Source organism: Arvicola amphibius, chromosome 5, assembly GCF_903992535.2.
Source record: "Arvicola amphibius chromosome 5, mArvAmp1.2, whole genome shotgun sequence".
In the NCBI taxonomy this organism is placed as follows: domain Eukaryota; kingdom Metazoa; phylum Chordata; class Mammalia; order Rodentia; family Cricetidae; genus Arvicola; species Arvicola amphibius.
Genome location: NC_052051.1, coordinates 110,176,625 through 110,199,720, shown reverse-complemented (window position 1 = coordinate 110,199,720; position 23,096 = coordinate 110,176,625). Strand labels below are relative to the sequence as shown.

The window sequence follows — 23,096 nt, the reverse complement described above, 5'->3', positions numbered from 1 at the left end:
ATTTTTAAAGATATTTCAAAGGATGGTTTTTGTTTTATTTTATAATTTATTTTGGTATGTTTTGTTGTCATCCTTTAGAAGCCTGCTCTTTTCTAGTGAGAGACAGAAAGAGAGTGGATCCAGATGGGAGGGAAATGGGGAGGAACTGGGAGGATCAGAGGGAGGGGAAACAATCAGGAAAAGAATGAGGAAAGAATCGATTTTCAATAAAATATAAGAAAAGAATCTATTTTCAATAAAAAGGGAGAAAATAAATGGGAGGTATTGTATGCCTTGACAGAAGTTTATTTTTATTTCAAACATATTTTAAGAATTAAATTTACAATTCTCTAAGGCTAAACATGAACTTACTATTTCCATACTATATTATTAAGACAAATAATGAGTGGGTGGGAAAATGGGCGCCAGTGTGGTGCTGGGTATGGAACCCAGAAACTTGCTGGTAAATGCTTTATTACTGAGCTAAATCTTCATTCCAAGGAGGAAGGGTTTTTAGTGTTCAGTTTGTTTTTCCCTCCACAGTGCTGAGGGTTGAACCTACAGCTTCACATATGCCAGACAAGCGCCCTGCCACAGCGCTGTGTCCTCCTCTGAACCGCGTCCTCAGGTCCACACATTTAAAGTAATCTGTAACACTGAAACAAAGCATGCTTTTACTACACTTTCTAATACACACACACGCACACACACACACACGTTACAGTATTTTTGATAATAATCTGTTCAGTTTGAAAACATAAACCTTAATGGAAATTGGGAATTCAGTCTCGACAGTGATACAGAGGTAGTTGAAGGCCTGTGTGCTTCAGGCACACTGTAACATCTGAGGGTGACGTCGTGGACATAACAGTGTCCTTGGTGCCATTGTCAGACTGACTCGGTGTCCTGACCCAGTGACAGCATGACCGAGGCTCTGCAACCACAAATGACAGAAACAAAAAACACTGCAAACAAGACACAGGTCTCTGAGTTCCTGTGTACTGCAAAGACACATGTCTCTGAGTTCTCATGCACTGCAGACACACACATCTGTCTCTGAATTCCCGTGCAGACTACAGATTTCAGTGCAGTGTTTTCAAAATTTAAAAAAAAAATGCATGTCCATGTAGTTTTTACATTTTCTGCCTTCAGCACAAAGCACTAACACAAAGAACTAATATTTATACAGTATCCTTATAGAATATCATGGTTTCAAGAGAGACAAATGAAAAATGCAATTCAATAACAAATAAGGCATATTCTAAGAAAGCATAGCTTTACATATAGCTTAAAACTATTGGCTAATTATTGTCTTAAGAAAAACTTCAGAAAAAACAAAGTACTTAGGAATGTCATAAAGACAGCAGGATGAATAAAACTACCCCTCCTTTGGTTAACATAAAATAAAAGTCAATATAATGTGTCTATGAATACCAAGAAAGAACCAAGATTACAAGGGGGTGAATCAGTGGCTGTTTCTCTTCCTATTGCTAGTCTCTGATGGAGGAGAGTTATCTGTCTATGTTTCTTTCATTGGTTAATTAATAAAGAAAACTGCCTTGGCCCTTTAAGAGACAGAAAATTAGGTAGGTGGAGTAGACAGAACAGAATTGTGGGAACAAGGAAGTAGAGTTGGGGAGACACTTGAGGCAGTCTCCATAGTGAGTTTCCATGCTTCTCCTCTCCGAGATGGATGCAGGTTAAGATCTCTCCTGGTAAGCCACACCTCGTGGTGCTACCCAGATTACTAAATATGGGTTAAAGAAAGATGTGAGAATTATCCAATAAGAGGCTGAAACTATGGGCCAGGCAGTGTTTTAAAAGAATACAGTTTCCGTGTAATTATTTCGGGTGTAAAGTTAGCCGGCGGCCGGGTGGCGGGACGCAGCCCCGCCGCTTCACACTACAAGTCTCACACTTTAATATAGTATTTATCATATTTCTTCACACCACAAATGTGATGACTGAGTGTCTATTAAATAATTGGGAATTCGTCAAAACATAGGGTGGCAAGTCAAACTTGAGGCCACACTGTTCAGTGAGAGTTCACAAACTGTCATTGATTTTTGCACAAATAGTAATGAAATCCAAGGCCGCTCTCTCTCTCTCCTCTCTCTCTCTCTCTCTCTCTCTCTCTCTCTCTCTCTCTCTCTCTCTCTCTGACATGAAGATGAGCAATTGACTCTTTCGAGGTCTCTGTCTTATTTCACATGTAATCTTTACTCTGATTTGTACATAAATCACAGGAACATAATTTCTGAGATTCTTTCCTTAGAATTTCTGGGGTAGCATAAGGAGCCAAGTGACATTTTCTCAATTTAAATGACATTTGGACTTTATACACTGAAATTTCATGATAGAACTAAAATCTGCATATGTGCTCCTCGTGTTTTCATGTGTTTGCTTTTACATAAAAGACTCAAAGAAACATGATTTTAGCTTCCAGGGGTGCCAGAAGGAGACCTTTGTGCTGGGTAGGGGCGCCATTTCTAAGGAACTCATTTCTGATATGCAGTGAAGATATGGAGGAGCAAGAACGTGGGGTGACCCTTGGTGTCTTCTTCCTGACCAAAAGCTATGGTCTCTGTTGCTTCAGACCACCAGGTCCCACCCAGCACTCGCATGTACACAGCCTGGGAGTGTGGGCTAGTTCACTGTTTATGGACAGACCAGCAGCAGGCAGTCACCAGCAGGTATTTCCCTGTTCTGCTCCAATGAGGTCTTCAGAGGCAGGTCATTGTTCCTGTAGAACAGGTCTCTGAGTCTGAGCAATCTGTTAAACCTAATAACCACTTGCACAGTGCTGCATTGTCTGACTAGGGTCTCTCCTGCTCTGCTTTCTTTTTGCAGGGACTTTAGCCCCTGATAAAGCAATGGCAAGTGAGTACTCTTGCCCATGTTCTGTTCTAAGGGTAAAGAAGGCAAAGAAAAGGTTGTTACTATAATAATATAGACCACTTTCACACCCCCAGCACAAAAACACGAATTACAATAAAAAAAATAGGCAGAAGTCCTGAGTAGATGTCATAAGAAGAAGAATCTAAATTGGTAAACACATGGCATGATATTCAACTGTTGGTAACCAGAAACTTTAAACTTTAATATTTAAGTTAAGTGTGTCAGGAAAAACTTCAAAATACTGTGATTTGGGGCTGTGGAATAGAATTCAGCAATGAAGCACTTGCCTTGCTGCACAAAGTTCTAGGTTCGTACTCCAGTACCACAAAACAAATAAAAATATCCCTTAACGTGGGCTGTTGGAGACAGCACAGTGGGCAAAGTCCTCACAGCAAACACTCAGATCCCATAGAAGACTATTTTTAATTTTCCTCTTGAAAAATGCTGTTCAAATTTTTAACTACTCTAAAGATGCTTATCTTTGGGGAAGGAGAGCTGAGGATGAAGGTATGTTTAACTATTTCAATGTAATCTTTTATATCCCAGTAATTACTCTGGAACTAAAACAGAAAATTGTTAATAATATTTAATATCTCATGATACTAGAGACAAAATCATTCTGAAGAAGTCTAGTCACAAAAACTGTACAGACCTTTAGAAATAAAATGTGCCATAAAATGGTTTTTAAAAACAATTCAGATCCCTAGCACCTGCATAAAGAGCTGGTTTCTGCAACCCCAGCACTGGGAGTCAGAGAGAGACGGATTCAGGGAGATGACTGGCCAGACAGTGTAGCCGAAGCATCAAGGCTTGGGTTCAGTGAGAAACCCTGTCTAAGAGGGTAACACGGAGCAAGGAATAAGAAGGACATCCCAGCATAAACTAGCTTCCACACCATGCCCTCCCGCCAACACAAAAACAAAGCTGTTCATGGAACAAGGAAGACTTCCATACCCTATTGGTGGGGGGGGGGGCATAAATAGAAAAGAAAAACTACATTAATAACTAATAAAGTTAAAATGTGTATCCCTTTTGGAGATCAATCTTACTTTCATGAGAAACGTTTGCACGTGTAGTCCTAGTTACAAAACCAGGTGTTTCTATATAATCCCAAACCTGGAAACAAGCTAGGGGTGGTGGTACACACATATAATCCCAGCACGCAGGAGGTTTAGGCAAAAGAACCTTGGGTTTGAGGTTATCCTGAGGTATACACAGTGAGACCCTGGAAAACATCAAAATCTAAAACCTAACAACAACCAAGGATGTATAAATAAAAACAGAACCTGGAAACAGCTCAAATGGCCATCAGCATAGTGGAAGATAAATCAAGGTATACTTTTATAAAATAATACTACACGGTAATAAAAACAAACAGCTACTAAAGAGCCTCCAAAAACCAATAAATCTCAAAAACTTAATTTGAGGGAAAGAAACAGACCAAAATATTATACACTGTATAATTTAATTTATATGAAATTCAAAACAGGCAGAACTAAACTACGTTATTTAAGACTGTATGCTCAGCAAAAACATGGAGCAAAGCATATCGAGGAAGTTGATTACAAGAAAAGCAAGGCATTTGATTAGCAAAGGGCCTGACAGAGCCTCTGGGAACTCTTCGTTTCCCATTTCCCCCGTGGGTGGTAGTTTTACTTACAAAATTTTGCTGGAGAGTCAGACTATATTTATATAATTTTCTACATCTATAAGCCTTTGGCAATAAAAGGGTCAGTGAAATTTTTTATTCTCACTTTTCATAAGTATGTTTGAAATGTAAATTTTTCCTTGTATTTAACAATTCTTTCCGTTACCAATGACACATTAACAGTCAAAACCAAGTAAGTACAATCTAAGGATTCATAAAAAAAAAAACACAGCATGGGAGTTATTTTCTACTGAAACATTAACCGAAGCTCTGCTGCTGTTCTTGTTGACGTCCCATGGACTATCCACTGTTACAGCTGCCCAGTTCAACTGAACTCATTTCTATCTTAACTCGTCTGGCTGGTCCATCTCTTTCCATGGCCCACTCAAAGAAGTCTTCAAACTTTTTCCTACTGGCCTATTTACACTTCTCAGAGGAGGGAAGTGAAGTGTAGAACTTTTCAGGCTCTACAGAACCTAGGTACCTGACATCAAGAAAGATCTAGAAGGATAAAGATTCTGTGAGTCCGCTCTTAGGAAAAGATTCATGTGGCCCCATCAATTAGCCATCTTTTAGACAAGGAAATTATGGGACTGAATTGAATTCCCCAAATATCTCTGGATAAATGGTTTTACACGGTGTGTGATAGGTAAAGAGGGGAGAGGAGGGAAGTGGGAGGAGAGGAGGAGATGGAAATTTTTAATAAAAAAAAGGAAAGGAAAAGGAAGCGGAGAGAGCTCGAGGGAAGAAAGCTGCAGGAAGGCAGAAGGGGAAGGAAAGAGAAGAATTATACACACACACACACACACACACACACACACACACACACTGAATGCAGCTAGGCTCACAGCACAGTGGGTGGTGTCAGTAGTCACAGAAAATTCAACTTTGGCAATGCTTTAAAGTGTTTATAGAAAAAAATTCAGAAAAGCTAATAGGTACCATCCTGCTAATAGCACGTGATACATATGTTGTTGAGTATAGGTACCATCCTGCTAATAGCACACGATACATATGTTGTTGAGCAGTTAAGTTGCTGAAATGGCACAGCGTCCTGGTTTCCATTAAATAATAGTGGGAACTTCTGAATCACATCAGCATATCAGAGACTGGGAAGTATAAATAGAGCAACATGCTTACCGCACAGAGACCTGAATATCCTGTGGGTGTGTGTATGGGGGGGGGGGGGCATTTCATCTCCCAAATCAAATATAAACTATTCAGTGGCATATATCTTCTCCAATATATAGTGGTTTTTTCCCCTTTTGCTATACTATGATCAGGTTAAAAAGAATTTTGGCCTGGTGATAGTGATGCTTGCCTTTAATTCCAGCACTCAGGAGGCAAAGACAGGAAGATCTCTAAATCTGAGGACAGCCTGGTCTTCAAAGTAAGTTCTATGACAGTATGACAGTCAGGATACATAGAAAACCATGTTTTGGGTGGGAGAGGAGAGAGAGAGAGAGAGAGAGAGAGAGAGAGAGAGAGAGAGAGAGAGAGAGAGAGAGAGAGAGAGAGAGAGATCAAACACACACACACACAAGATGTGGGTTTTTTGTTGCTGTTGTTTCAGTTCCATGGAGTAGGCTTCATTGCTATGTTTAAGCCAAAAGAACACTATATGATACCATTTATATTTCAGTGGCCAGCATTTCATTTGTATCATGTGGGGAATGTTTAAAAATCAGAAATCATCAATATCTGCAGGCTGTGTACAGTATAATAAAATACTACAGTATAATATAATACTGACTTTTATTGATAAATAATCAGTTTCTAGGTATAATTTTGTGAGAAAGTTTGCCATTGGTGGAGGATGATCTCTTTCTCGCAGTTAAAAAAAACATAAAAAAGTAAGCAGGAATAAACACAACTACATAATCATTAACTATCAAAAATCCCAGGAAATCACAAATAGCTTTAATCTGCAAATTAAGAATAATATCAGGGAAAAGGTGACAATGTTCCCTTCTATGGGATGCTTTTTGGCCCATTGCTAGCCTTAAAACCTCCACAGCTCTCCTCATGGCCCAGGAAGGGGTGTGTGAGGGGCATTTAGTTCACATATAGACAAGGCTTGTGGCTGTGCCTTGTTCAAAGTACACACTTGGCCCTCAGGTTAAGAAGCCAAACCTGAAATGACAAGTTTGTCACCAGGAAAGAGGATGAGCCAGACTGATGATGGAGGAACTGCCTTGCCCTTGCTTCCTATGGTTCACCGTTATCATTCTCATATTGCTGGAAAGAGTGTCTTCCAATATCAGAATATCTATAAAATATATTTTATTTAACATATGGACTGATGTATATTTGATTAAATTCACTTTTATATATGTGAAAAATATGACAAAGGCAAATATAAAAATATTTGTTGCTACCAGTCAATAATGTAGCTCTTAAAATTCCAGTGTAATGGGGTTATACATGCCATTTAAATAGTTTACTATGAAAATAACATGTTTAAAGCAGGAGAGACTGTAATTTTCAGTTAATAGCTGCCTAGTTTATTGATTTGATTCAATTACACATTAAAGTTTGTCCATGTATAAGGTAGTATACCTAGTTACAAACACTTATAGAAAAATCATGGAATAATTCACATAAATAAATTACAGTGACGTAAAATGCCAAAAAATGAAACAATTTAAATACTCACACAGATAGAACCTGATTACTACAATGTTCTTTTGTAAGTAGAGAACGATTTATCAATTAAAATAAATTAACAAACTGTACTTCACCAATTCCAAGATATTTTTTCAGTTTGATATATATGAAGCACATAAGGATTTTTCATAATGGATACTGTCATACAGTTCCAGTTGCCTAGACAACAGACATGATATTATCACCATTAAGAATGGCACAGATGTACTTGCTTCTGCAGCACATACAAGGAAACTGGAACAATGCAGAGATTGCCATAGCCCCTGAGCAAAGATGACGCACAAATCCATGAAGCATCCCATTTTGTAAAGTGGCACATACTGATGGAGGACTTTCATTGGTTAATTAATAAAGAAACTGCTTGGCCCAATAGGACAGAAAATTAGGTAGGAGGAGTAAACAGAACAGAATGCTGGGTAGAAGGCAGTGGGGAGACGCTTCAGGCAGTCGCCAAAGTGAGTCGCCATGCCTCTCCTCTCCGAGATGGACACAGATTAAGATATCCCCTGGTAAGCGACCATCTTGTGGTGCTACACGGATTACTAAATATGGGTTAAAGGAAGATGTGAGAATTAGCCAATAAGAGGCTACAGATAATGGGCCAGGCAGTGTTTAAAGAATACAGTTTCCGTGTAATTATTTTGGGTAAAGCTAGCCGGGTGGCGGGACAAAGCCCGCCGTTCCTTCTACAACATACTTGTCAGATATTATGGTTCACATATGAAATCCTAGTACTCAAGATGCTGAGGCAGGCGTGCTGTCACGAGCTTGGTGCAGCCTTTGCTAGATAGGACGCTCTAGGCCAGAGCAATTTCCTGCCTGCCCAGAGACAGCTACAGCAACCTGCTTGCTGCTCCTGAAGCATCCTCAGACACCTCCAGCCCTGGAAAGCTGCATTCAGCACATCACAGGAGGACTACAGGGAGGGCAGGTACAAACCAGAAAGACTGAAAACTTCCCCACACCTCGGGGCCCATCAGGCAGGTGAGAGACAGAACATGAGTAAGCACCTATCAGAAGAACTCACTGCTGGGGCATTCTTTGAAGAATGCCCATTCATCAACGCTCCTGACAGCTCACAGAATGACACCCAAGATAAGAAGTAAGCATTAGCAATTCAATCAAGCAGTGATTCAAGCATAATTTAACCAAAAATGTGAAGAGGTTTTTAGACATATCTTCCTAACAGTTCTTATGCTTCCCATCCCCTATACACAGAGAAACGTGATTTTAAAAAAAAAAATCTACGTCTAAAACAAGTTCGAAAGATCTCTTTTAACAAAATTGTCAATTAAATTAGCAACAGTTCTTTCTAAGTGAATATAATAATACTCATGAATTAAATATGTTTGAAACCCAGGAAAACACAAGGATAGAACTCAAAAAGCACATTGTTAAAGGAAAAAGAAATTATTAAAAAATGTACATACGATAGGGTCTTATTCATACAGTTTTGTGGCTGTGCATGCCAGAACATCTAGATATTAAAAATGAACCAAATGATTTGACATAGTTGCAGCCGTGAACTAAGCCAGGAGAGCTAGGACAGTCAGCATCTGGAATCCCAGGATACACTCTGTCTTAACTGAACTACTTGTATTTATAAATATTTTAGGCTGTTAGGTAAGATTATTTTATATTTTCTTATTTTCCATAATTTGTGGATATTATTTTATAATTAACAAGGTAGTAATCAAATAATATGTAAGGCCAGCTTCTTTTGCACAAGATGCATGCTGATGGCAAGCATTTTAACTCCTTCTCCATGCTTATGACTTTTTAGCAACAATATATTTTCTAGTCAAGCACTTTGTTTTAAGAAGAAAATAAAAAACAAAAAACATTTTATGTTCACTTTGGGCAACCATTAATTAAAACATACATGCAGGAAAAAGAAAAAGCTATCAAATATGAAGGGTGTTTAATTTTACTGGTTTCATTTGATTGTTTGAGAATTTTGTACATGCATACAAGGTACACTGATCACGTCCACTCCCCACCCTCTTCTACTCTTAATTCCTTTCCTGTCCCTACCGCCACTATTCTCTCCCAAAATCATGGCGGTTTGTTTGTTTCTCCACGCAGCACTGCCGGTATATGTATGGATACATACCGGCACATGTATAGATAAGTACCGGCATCTGTATGGATATGGCCAGCATCTGTTTGGATATGTATTGGCATCTGTTTGGATATGTGCCAGCATATGTATGTATATGTGCCGGCATCTATATGGATACCTGCCAGCATCTGTATGGATACGTGCCAGCATCTGTATGGATATGTTCCGGCATTTGTATGGATATGAGCCAGCATCTGTATGGATACGTTCCAGCATCTGTATGGATATGGCCAGCATCTGTTTGGGTATGTGCCAGCATATGTATGCATAAGTGCCAGCATATGTATGATATGTGCCGGCATATGTATGGTTACGTACCGGCACATGTATGGATACATGCCGGCATATGTATGGATATGTGCCGGCATATGTATGGAGATGTACTGGCATATGTATGGATATGTGCCAGCATCTGTATGGATATGCATTGGCATCTGTTTGGATATGTATTGGCATATGTATGGATATGTGCCGGCATCTGTATGGATACGTACCGGCATCTGTATGGATATGTGCCGGCATATGTATGCATATGTGCCAGCATATGTATGGAGATGTACCGGCATATGTATGGATATGTGCCAGCATCTGTATGGAAATGTACCAGCATATGTATGGATATGTGCCAGCATCTGTATGGATATGTACCGGCATTTGTACGGATGTGTGCCGGCATATGTATGGATATGTGCCGGCATCTGTTTGGAAATGTGCCAGCATATGTATGGAGATGTACCGGCATATCTATGGGTGTCGGGCCATATGATGGAGCATGAGAATCCAGTTGAGCAGATTCCTGAAGAAAATGACTTTCCTGCTGCCATAGCTCCTCCGTGAGACTTTGTGACCAGCTCCTCCTTCCACCTTTCCTGACTTGAGCTGTGGGTCTCTGGCATGTTGTCACAGATGATGTGAGTTCATACCAGCAACTCTCATGTTTGTGTTCTGAACACAGATTCATTGTTGTCATCCATCCCTTTGGCTCTTAAAACCTTATGGTCCCCTCTTCTCTGAAGAGCCCTAATTTGGGAAGGAAGCTATCTGATGTTTGTATGGGCAATATTTACTATGATAAACTAATCAAAAGTAAACCATACACATATACAAATCTCACTAAATGAATAATGAAACTATTTTTTTTAGAATTGTAGTTAAAATGCTTTCATTTTCCACACTAGCCTTCAAGCTTTTTAAAGTAAAATAACTAGGGAATTATGCACAATTGTACTCAAATGCTGTAGCAACTTGTTTGTCCCTCTTTCTATCCCTGACCCAGTGGTATTAGCCACACAGCCATGTCTGTTTGTCCTTTAACTCTCTCTTTGAAGGGAAAAAAATGAAAGGAAAAAGAAAATGTAATAAATTTGTTGCCGTGATAACAGAAAATTTCTTGTCAATAGCATTTTGTGAGAAATATCCACTTCCACCTAATCTTTTTCTAATAAAACTTCTTATTTAGTCTTTAAATTTTTATATATGTATACAAAGTATCTTGAGCATTTCTAAAAGTTTTATTTATTTACTTTTATGTCTGTATGTGCATATGACTGCACAAGTTTATGTCCACCATGAGTGGTATAGGCTAGAAGATGCTGGAGCCCCTAGAACTTGAGTTACCAGGAGGGCATGAATCACCGAATGTCAGTGCTAGGAACAACAGTTAGTATCTCTGAGAGAAAAATGAATGTTCTTAACTACTGAGCCATCTTTCTAACCCATCATGTGCTCCTTTCAAAATTATTTATTTGTCTGTTTTTTATTTATTGATAACCCAAAGTCCAATTAGTGCTGATCATGGCTATGGGTTCCCACTGGGACATGGGCACTAGCCAGTAGCCATGCCCCCAAAGCAATGTGACTTTGCCTCCTGCAACAACCATTACCTGCCACTAACTCCTCTGTTAGGGGTGGGGTGTTAAAATTGTTTTTAACAATTTCTTTTTTTTTAATGCTAAAACTTTTAACTGCCTTGATCTTCTGTGAGTCTTGAGTAGGTAAACACAGCCGCTGCGAGTTTTTACATAATTTATGAACATACTTTAAACCCTTATCATTTGCTTTCCCAAAGGAAATCCTTAATTCATACATCTCAACCTTCCCATTTTCCAGCAGAGTTCTTTTGGTTATGTAAGGGTGGGCTCAACTCCTTCCGTCTGAAACATTACTTTCATCTTCCTTCTATGGAAAGATAAATGAGGTGTGCGTTTTACAGTTCAGAAAGAAGAATTATGTAAGACTGAACACAGGTTGGGGTAGAGGTAGGAAGTTCCTCTACTTTATTCTGTGTGCTCTCTCAGTTCAGGCTGGAATCTAGGGGCTGGCAAGATGGCTCAATGAATAAAGAAGTTTGCAGTTAAGGCTGACCACTTGAGTTCAGTCCCTAGAACCCACAGCAGAAACAGAGACCAGACTCCTGCACATCATCGTTTGACCTCTATCTGCAATGGCACGTGAACGCTCACGCCCTTTCCTGCATGCTCAGAAAATTAATGGATGTAATTGAAAAATTTTGGGATACAGTAATGGAACTTTATTGCCTTCTAAGTTATAAAGACAGGATGAAAGCTTTCATGGTATCACTGCTGAGGGACAGAATAACAGCTCACCTCTGGAGAACAGATCCTAGAGCAAGACCATAGGACTGTTCAAGACCACTCTTAGCAATGACTGGACTTCCGGGCACAAGGATCATGAAGCCTCCATTTTGTGTCTTGACACCTGCCAAACAGTATCTCGGCTACTGAATAGTGACACAGAAAAGAAAGGAAGGAAACGCCTCAACCTCCTTTACCAACGTCTGGAACACAGCAAAGCGTTACCTCGGCCTTACTTGTTCCCACCGGATCACGTATAAGAGTATAGAAATAGCATGGCCAAGACACACCCAAAACATAGCAAAAGCAGCCTCCACAAAGTCCCTGGGCCTCCCCAGGGCTGGTATCTTAACAACGCTCCAACCAATACTAATATTCAATTAATATTCTGAAGAAGTATGGCCAAGCATTCTAAGTTTCCACTCTGTGTTTTAATTAAAATTCTCAGAGGTTCACAGTGAGATTGTGCTTCCTCTCTTGCCTGCTTCCCCTAGAGTTCTGCTGGCTGTCAATTTGCATGTAGTGCTCACTGTGACAGAGTCACCATCTGTTTCAATAACCCACATCTCAGAGGTTTACACGCCTGCACGTGTCTTGGCAAACCTTTCAGTTTATAGATCTAGGTCAGTCCGCCTCGAATTTTAACAGAACAGTTGGTTTTCCTGTAGAAACAACTGTATTTAGACTTTGAGAGTGTTTGCTTTTCTTTAGCAAGTGTTTGATCATCTGCAAGTCCTTTAATTGTAAGAAGGCAACACTATAGAGGGAAAGAAGTATTAAAGAGGCGTTAAAGAGAAGAGCTTTGGAGGTTGCTCCTAACCTGATGAGTAAGTAGGTCATATAACTGGGAGGCCTGAGTCTCAAACAAAAAGGAATTTCAATGATTTTGTTTGTTTTCTTCCTTGGAAGGCGTGCTTGTGTTTGTCCGTTGCTTTTGGAAGGCTCTGCGTCAGTATAAAGACATGCTAAAGATGGCTTCTAAGACAGATGCTAACCCCATCATCATCTCATAAATAGCCACCTGCTGCTCTTCTATCAGAAAAATCACTTCAAAGCTTGATCTGCTTCAGTGCCTACCCTCCGACCCCAACAGTGACGTCGGGAAGTGTCCCATTCCACTGGTAAACCGTTGCCGCATACACAAAACCACACATTTTTGAGGCACATTCTGGTGCTTTTTATGAAACCCACTGGTGTTTATAAACTACACAGATAAAGTTGGTAACTCAGTCTCAAGACTTCCTAAGCTCAGTTCTGCTCTGAGTTCTTATTCTACAGCTCTCCATTTTCCAATGACCACTGAGCTCGTCTGCCTTGGGAAAGTCTGGAGTAGCGCTATTTAATTCATTCAACTTAGACATTCCAAATTGCACTGACAAACACAGACTGACTGTCTAACTGAACTCTGGGTCTCTAATACGGCAGCCATGAAGCATAAAGGTTAAATAGCATACAAATCTAGCTAATAAGGTACTTAAAACATATTAGAAAATGCATGCAAAATGACATAAACACTCGTGCATCTGTGTATAGACTGACTGCAACAAAAATACAATATTCACACTTTAGATGTGAAATTTGTTATTAATGAGTTTTGAAAGATAAACAGTTAATTGGTAACATGAATTGGAGTTTACTAAAATAATTGTTTTCTGACACCAGTACAATAGTTAGATCTTGCAATTATTTTCTATCATAGAAAGGAAGAAAAAGAAAATTTTCAGAGAAAATAGTTACTCCTTTTCTGCCTGTGGCACATCTGGGCATGGTTTGTACATCCTTGAGTATGTGGCATCTGGCATCATTATAAGTGGATTTGATGGTTCAGGGCTGAAGCTGATTGGCAGGAACCACTAAGATCTGCAGAAGTGGTCCTAGTGTTGCTATGGTGACAGAGCTCATCTTTCCAAGTGGCTCAGGCAGGGTTTTTCATAATGAACTGTATCTTGGGCCAGGAACCCTGACAGCTCTTAACCCTACCTGGCTTCAGTGTTTTTTCTGCGGCATCTGTTATTCGACCTTAAGTTCTGAACTCAAGATTCAGTGACTTTAAACAACGGCTGAAGCTACTTCCGACAAAGGAAACTTGGGGTACAACCCGGATCTCATTCAAATACATTGCACAAATTCTCCTTTCTAAACGGGTCTCTCATGCTGTTAACTCCAAGAGGTGCCATGTATATATACCAAGGCAGTGATTTGGGGGCGCTAAACACCAGAACACTTCCAGAATTGTCCCCGCCCCCCAAAGTTATGTGGCAGTAACATGATGCCATTGAATTGGCGTCAGCCAATAATACAGCATTTTCAATCCTTTCAAAGACACAACCCCTTTCAAATAGAAAGGAAACAATAATTTTCTAAGTAGGTTGGAATTTTTCTATGATCACTTAAAACAGTCTGGTTGTTGTTGTTGTTTTCTGCCTGATTCTTTGGAAGAAAAGAACTGAGCAGGGATTATTGGTTTGTGCTTTTAATGAGGCAAAGATCCCCTTAGAGTTACCTAGTAAGTCTTGCTCAGAAATAAACATTTATAAAACCCCCTCTCCTTGAGACTCACTGTAATAAATTCAATTGTTAAATAAAAAGTGAGCAGTCAGCGGTGCACAGCATTGTTCCCTGGTCTACTCATGAGCTGCACACATTGCCTGGCGTACCGCACAGATGCTGCAGGCTTAGTTCTGTCGGCTACGCACTTATTTACACAGACCTAGCAATTCCGTGAGTGTACATGTCTGTGTGCATCTATTATATGTATGAATTCAAGTAATATAGTACATATGACTTTATGGGTGAGTATGTACATGTCAGTGTTATAAATATATATTTCATTGAGCTTTTTTAGTCTTCCATGTTCGTGAATAGCTTTTTCCCAAATGATTATGAATTATAATTTTATAAAAATAGTTACAATTGTTTATTTTCATTTCATATGGAAACATATTATTGTGCAAAATTATAAAATGCAGCTATATCATAGATCCAAGCTAGTGTCCATCTGAAAGAAAAGGCAGGTCTATGAAGCTGCCCAGGGGTCTGTGATGACTTTAGCATGGCCACATAAGTCTTCCCTGTGCCAACTGCACAGCCCCAGAATCATTTCTCCAGACTGGAGGCAAAAGGAAAAGCCCCTGTGCAGAACACTAGAATCGTAACAGCAATAAGACCTATTGAGAAAATACCTTAAAATACTGTTGTAGTTACTGCAATGTAAACTAACACAATAAGTTGACTCTTTAAGTTCTAAAAGGGGAAATTTATCATATATTAGCTCTCCTTTTCTCCAAGTTACACCACATACTAAAATGATCAAATAATCATTAACCATGCCTGAGAAATAACCAAGCATTGCTTCCGCTAATACTTTATTGAAAAGTTCCCAAGGTCGCAACTTTTCTATTTGTGTGCCAATTAAGCTTTCAGCAGATTTGATGCCCTTACTGCTACAAAACAAAATAAAATCATTTGGTCCCCTGGGCATCAATGATGACAGGAAATGGATGGGATCATGCCAAGTAGCAGCACCGTTGAGAACACAGAAGCTGTAGGACATAAACTTAGAGGGGGAAATGTGACTGATCATGACCAGCTCTGTCGTTACAACAGCTAGATCAGCTGCAAGGTGATATTGACTAGCTTTGCTCTTTCCAAACTGTGGACATGATGTTCCTCATAGAGAGAAGCTTTCACAGGAAGTTCCCAGGGGAAGTAAAGATAAAATGTCTACAAATCTGTTGAAACTGTGATGAGCAATTGGCTGAGTTTAACATCACTTGGAGTCCCAGGAAATTTGCTGCGTGTTCTCAGTGATGAATGGTGACCCTAATGCTTTATGACACAACATAACTGCATGCCAGAATGTGAGTCAACGGCTAGTCTTCCAGCCAGCTGCTACAAGATCAAATCAAGGCCAAGTTCTACCTTTAATGGACTCCATCTTGAGTGGTTCCATTCCCGTGGCCTTAGAAACCACAATAAACCACTAGAATTCAAATGCCACTACCATTCAAGGGACATCTTTGGTCTGTAAAATCAGTTTCTCAGAATTTATCTGCCCTGTGCCAATATCTTCTTTTTCTTAATTCTTCTCTCAAACAATACATGCCAAGCAATTTCCCCTCCCTCCGCTCCTCCCAGTTCTCACCTCTCCTTCCCCTCCCTCAGATCCACTCCTCCACTTTTGCCCTTCAGAAAAGAACAGGCCTCCCTGGGCCAGTATCTTACCGAAATATAAGCACGTGTAACATTCCCAGTATCACATCCCGGCGTAGGGATGCAAGGGAGGACAGAAATCAGTCTGGTGGAGGTTTTCATCTAAAATGATCCATCCTCAAGTTGCTGTCCACAGAGAAGCGGTAGTAAACTGCATGTGTAGTTTGAAGACCAAGTTGCTTATAGACTTCGAAGGTTAAAGAAGCTAAACCTCTAATGGCAAAAGAACGATGGCTAGGAATAAAACTTTCACAGCTTCTTTTTTCTTCTAGAAGGGAAACTTCAGGCTTAAACATCACTTGCATTTATCTACATTTATGAAAGAAAAATTACGATTATAACCTAAGGTGCTTAAGAAAGCACAGGGTAAAAATGATGAAGCAAAACTCACCAAAGGTTTCCTCCCAAAACCATCCCAAGGGACTATTTAAGTGACAGATTGTAAATGCTAAATTTAAAATCAGAGACAGTTTCAAGGGAGACAGCAGAGCTTGTGGAGAGCCCACTGTCAATCAGTGGAGCGCAAGGGGCCCAAGAGCCATATTGTTGTATTCCAGAATGCAATAAAAAAGTAAAAATCCAACATGGCTTGAAAGAAAATAGAGACGTATAAGATAGTTCTAAATGTTTAAGCATTTATGTACTAACAGTTCTGGAACTAGGAATCGTGACTGCAGAGTGAAGGGCCTGCTTGAATAAACTCAGCAGAACATGTCTTGAACACAAAGGTGAGCCCTGACCCTCACAGTCAAAGACATGAGTGAAGCCAGAGAGAAGGGAACAGCACAAAACAGCTAACAATAGAACTGAATGGCATCATTAGTAACGTCGATAGAAGCAGACAGTGAAAATACGTGTTTAAAGGTAGGAAATACAGTACTCTGAAAGCACACTTCAACTTCCAATGGACATTGTGTATTTAAAAGCACAATGGCATTCTCAGGTATGTGAGACTAAGTTATCACCTCAGGCAACATCTGGAAAAAAGTACTACAGGAGGAATTAAAGTAATATAAAGACTGGACGCTAGGGGCAGACAAAACATAGACATAGTGATGGACAAAGAAATCAGCCACATACATGGTTATTGCAAATAAGTTTTTATTGTAGCTTTCAAAGACTGCAGTAACAATTTATCAGTCAAATCGCAAATGAGAACAATAAGGAAAATGTCAAGGAAATAAAGAGAAAAGGAAACGAAAATGATGTGAAAAACCATGGTCTTGAAGAGGGAGACGGTAGCTGCTAAATGGATACCTCTTATAAAAAGTGAAATATACGTTTAAATGTGTATTAAATTTGCAAGTCTTCCACTAGAAGAAGAGAAACAGTTAGTGTCTGCAACCAAAACCAATTCAGATTTGGTCTATGTCGGTGTTTTTCCAGTCAAATTGGTATTTTTTTTAACCAGGTTATTTGCCACCACAAAAATGGAACTATTTACATAAAATCCAGATGGCTCAGAAGGTCTACATTTTAAAAGGGAAAAAGATGCAAATAGGGAATAGAAAACTATGTTAGTAAAAAAAAATCAGGAAGACTGCTTTGTAAAAAAAAAATTAGGATAACACTGAGAAGCCTTACCCACTAAGTTTTCACATCTAGAGAGTATGGGGAGGGACAGCTGGCACTGAAGGTCTTGGGAAAAGCTGCACGGGAGCCGACTGCTGCAGAAGCTCCCTAAAATAGAAGCACCTAGGAAAGGAATTTAAATGACATCATCAAATAACAGGGGAGACTACACTCCAACTAGATATCTGATGCCATAAAATAAAACCTCCTGTGCCAGGAATAAGTTACATCTTGTTGAAATTTTGGCAAAAGAAATCCCATCGAAGATGCTCCTAAACACCACAGGCTATGGTGAGGCTTACTGGTTATCCTCCATTACCTAATGGTAAGTCCCTATCACTGAAGACACCACTTACATCATCAATCATAAAGAAACTGTTGGTGCCCATCTAGAAGCTTCACCCCTACTGACTAGTGTTCATGGTGCTACAAGGTGCCTTGCATGCTGTAGGAGGAGAAAAAAAATAATGATGTCACCCTGCTGCAAACCCTCCAGCTTACGACAGAGACCTGCCTGTAAGCCAGACTGGTGCGGCAGTGATACCATGCCACCAGAGGAATCCGCCACTTTTTACTGGATTTAAGACCACTCCATGAGATGGAACCCATGCCCGACACTGCTAAAGTGGCCAGCAACCTGAGATTAGATAGGTCATAGACAGGCCTAGGGGAAAGCTATCATTCTGCTAGGGAAGCATAGGAATGAAATGACTCTTACTGACAGATACGCTGCTGTAGCATTAGATCGGAGCATCACTCAGCCGTCATCAGAGAAGCTTCTTGCAGTCAGTGGGAATTAACACGGCGATCCACAGCAGGACAGTATGCAGAGAGTGGGAGTTTGGAGCACTCAGCCCTAAAGGAGCCATCTTTATCAGGCCCCTCCCCTCAAGGCTCAGGGATCTATGCCAAAGGGGAGGTAGAAAGACTGGATGCGGGGGTGCACATCTTTAATCCTAGCACTTGGGAGGCAGAGGCAGGCGGATCTCTGAGTGTGAGGCCAATCTGAGTCCCAGGACAGCCAGGGCTATAAAGGGAAGCCCTATCTCAAAAAAAGCGGGGGGGGGGGGGGGGGGGAGGGATGGAGAGAGACGAAGATGGAGGAGGAAAATTGTCAGAGGAGGTAGAGACACAGCAGGGTGGATGCACTTATAAACCCACAGAGTGCTGCAGCGCACACGAGACCTAGCCGGGCTCAAACCAGACTGAGATCCAGCAAGGAGAAAGAAAAGAGGACACCGTGTCCCATCCCTGACTGAGAGGCTATTTGTGATTGATATTTGCTGGGAAAGGACAGTCAGTTTTCACCAAAGGAATGCCACTGGGGAGATCAAGAATACTCTAGACAGACCCCGTGCCCTAGCTTAATTGTCCAACACAAAGAAGACTCTACATTATGTGTGTGTGTGTGTAATTTTTGTTTTTTATTTTATTTTTCGTCTTACTAGTTTTATTTCTTTTTGTTTATATTTTCATTTTTTGCTGTTTTTCTAATTTTTATAGAGAAGCAGAGAACATAAAGTTGGATGATTAGAAAGGTGGGGAGGATCTGGGAGGACTTGAGGGAAGGAAAAGAATATGATCAAAATATAATGTATGATATATTAATTAAATAAAATTTTTAATGTTTAGAAAAATATATAATGAAAATTGGTACAAAATACACTACGCACACTAAAATGTTCCCAGAGAAGATGGAAGGTGAGGACCAACACCTAACACGATCTCTATACATGGGCACCACACACATGAACGCACACACATGCTCACACACACAAGATAGGAAACATACTTTAACAGTTCATATCCACACCTATTCAAGGACGAGAGAATTCCATGCTACAGAAACAAGGAAAAGGTAATTAAATCCCTTATAATGAATAAATAATTCAACTACTAGGGACAAAAAAAGTCACAAGAAGACAAAAGACCGATTCAGGAATGCAACCACTTCTCAACTATTAATCCGTATACCAGCTTCCTTCACCTCTACGAAAGGAGACAAAATATCAAAAGAATGACAAGAGTCAGTAGAGGTTTAACCCTCTTTCCCAAGGCAAACAAAGCTGACAGCATGCAGACAACAAACCCCGAGATGCATTTGACTCAGTAACTAGTAGCTAAGAGAATTCCATACCACAGAGACTGCAGTTAATAATAATGGCTCATATTATTTCAGAGTCACCAGAAGCACAAACCGTAAGAGTCTCGAAAAAAATGAGTGGGAGTGACAGACATGCTGACCGCTGATTTAATCATTCCACAACGTATATATGTCATTACATCCGACCTTGTCACATAAACGCATACAATTACTGCTTGAAACTAAATGCAATAAGGAGAACATGCGAGGAGAAGCAGTCATTCTCACGGGTGGACACTGAAGCCATGCAGACGGAGAAACGCCGACTTTCGCATCACTCGGCACTGTGTGGGGCTCTTTGAGTTGGTTTATAAATCAAGGGAAAATAAAGAGAATGAATAAATTTAAGGGAGAAATTAATAGTTCAATAATCTGTCATATTTTTTTTCTTCCTTCCTGGAACCACACATATCACAAAAAAATAGAAATTAAAAAAACCTTCAAAGTTTCTTCACGAGAATAACGCTTCCAAGAATGTAGGAAAACAGGCGCCCCCAGGAGGGGTAGTACAAGTGACGCATGCTATTTAAATCGCTGTTTTTTCTTTTATATTGAAATTGTAAATGAGGGCACACATACTGACACAAGGATTCCTATTATCAAAATGTCCTCTCTGTACAAGCCAGAGTGTGTACATGTGTAAATGAATAGACATATTAGAATATTCACTGTCATCGTGTGGCTTTGGAAATGACAAAGGTTCTTTTCAAAAAATTGTTTATTCAGTGTGTGTGTGTGTGTGTGTGTGTGTGTGTGTGTGTGTGTTTGGGGCAGGGTGCACTTGTCACTTGCCATGACAAGTAAATGGGACTCAGAGGACAACGTGAAACAGTTTGGTCTCTCCTTCCACAATGGAGATCAAACTCAAATCATCAGGCTCACCAAGAAGCACCTTTACTTACTATGCCGTCTTGCCGGCCCCTGAGTAAACTTTTATGCTAGTCACACGGTTTTTCACAGATGCTTATTGTGTACAAGTCACTCCCTTGAGCCCCAAGAATGCACCCTAAGAATGTATCAGTGGACACATTCTGGAAACAAATTCTATAAAAGCTATAAGAATATAGCATTGTAAATATTTGGGATCCTTGAGAAGATAATAAGAAGGTGAACTCCCAAAAAAAGATATAGTAATCCTCCTGGATATTGGAAGTAGACACGATCGCCAGGCAAAATTGGGAACTTGAGGGTTGGGCAAGACTGGGCCAAGGGAAGATGGAGAGAGAAAAGTGTGAAGGGGAGAACGGGGGGAGCTCGGAGGAATGGGGTGCTTGGGATATAGGAAGGGTGGATATGGGAGCAGGGAAGCATATATCTTAATTTAAGGAGCTACCTGAGGGTTGTCAAGAGACTTGACCCTAGAGGGGTTCCCAGGTTTCCAGCGAGACGCCCCCAGTTAGTTCCTTGGGCAGCTGAGGAGAGGGAGCCTGAAAAGGCCAGTTCCTATAGCCATACTGATGAATTTCTTGCATATCACCATAGAACCTCCACCTGACGATAGATGAAGAAAATGACAGAGCCCCACATTGGAGCACCGGAATGAGCTCCCAAGGTCCTGATGAGGAGCAGAAGGAGAGAGAACATGAGAAAGAAAGTCAGGACCGTGAGGGAACCTCCATCAGGCGACAGATGGGGAAGGTGACTGAGCCCCACATTGGAGCACTGGACTGAGCTCCCAAGGTCCTGATGAGGAGCAGAAGGAGCGAGAACATGAGGGAGAAAGTCAGGAACGAGAGGGGTGCGTTCTCTCATGGAGACGGTGGGACAGAACTAATGGGAGATCACCAACTCCAGTTGGAATGGGACTGATGGATCATGCGACCAAACCCGTCTCTCTGAATGTGGCCAACAGCGGGGGCTGACTGAGAAGCAAAGGACAATGGCTCTGGGCTCTGATTTTTCTGCATGGACGGGCTCTGTGGGAGCCTTCTCAGCTTTGATCACCTTCCTGGACCTGGGGGGAGCTGGGAGGACCTTGGTCTTAGCATAGAGTGGGGAACCCTGATGGCTCCTTGGCCTGGAGAGGGAGGGAGGGGAGGGATGGGTGGAGGGGGGGGGGGGGAAGGGGGAGAAGGAGGGGAGGGAAGGGGGAGGAGGAGGGGAGGGAGGGGGGAGGAGGAGGGAAGGAAATGTAAATTTTTAAATATAAAAAAAATAAACCATGAGGAAAAAAAAAAAAAGAATTGTGTTGGGATTTTGATGGGGATTGCATTGAATCTATAGATTGCTTTTAGTAGGATTGCCATTTTTTATTATGTTGACCCTACCTATTCAAGAACAATATATGAAATATTTTTGTTCTGTTTTGAAAATTAAAAAAATAAAATAAAATAAAATAAAATTTCATATATATTATATATAAACTGCTGAAAAAATACTATCAAAATACAAGTTATAAAACCAAGTTCGCAGATAGGAAGGAGACAGAAAAGCAGCACACGTGCTTCCGGCTGGCTAGGGGAAACACTGAGAACAGAAGTAAATAAAACCAGTTAAGGTGAACAAACATGGCAAGAACTGAGGACTGGATGGAAGGACGAAGGGGGTGGAGAGAAACATTGTGGGACTCTGACGGGGTTGTTTTTAGATGGAGACATGAATAAACCTTGTGAAGAAGGCAAGTAGAGCGTAGACAGAGAGGTGAGACTGTATTCAGGGTGTTCTCAGAATATCCACATTCTTGGAAAGGAATGAATGAGAAGTGGTTTGGCTATACCTCGTGGTTCCCATCAGGGGAAGATTTGGATTTTATTCTAAATGTTAGATATTATACTACCATAAAAATTGGAAATTAAGCCCTGGTACAGAGCATCTACAGGACACAGATTAATAAATATGCCATGCCTGTTAACACTTCTGTGTTAAAGATACATAAGACAATATTGATTGTTCTGTGAACTCATATATTTATAAATATTGAAATGTTCTGTGAACTCATATATTTATAAAAAACATTTTTTTAAACTGAAAGATATGGGGCTGAAGAGATGGCTCAGTGGTTAAGAGGACTGGCTGCTCTTCCAGAGGTCCTGAGTTCAATTCTCAGCAACCACATGGTGGCTCACAACCATCTGTAATGAGATCTGGCACCCTCTTCTGGAGTGCGGTCATACATGGAGGCAGAATGTTGTATACATAATAAATAAATCTTTAAAAATAAATAATAAATAAATAAATTGAAAGATGCATTCTAAAGAAGAAATGCTGTCCTGCCCTCTCTCAAGCAGGGAAGGGAGGAGGGGGAGTGCGGGAGCAGGAGAG

General features: G+C 40.4%; 1 protein-coding gene and 1 non-coding gene across 2 annotated transcripts in view; one reads left to right on the top strand and one right to left on the bottom strand.

Moving 5' to 3' along the window:
- Camk4 (calcium/calmodulin dependent protein kinase IV) overlaps positions 1–23,096 on the bottom strand; it is a 224,219-nt gene that overhangs the window by 148,520 nt on the left and 52,603 nt on the right. The window lies entirely within an intron of this gene.
- On the top strand, positions 7,397–7,500 carry LOC119815920. The gene has a single exon (XR_005285597.1). It is a non-coding gene; the product is annotated as a U6 spliceosomal RNA (small nuclear RNA).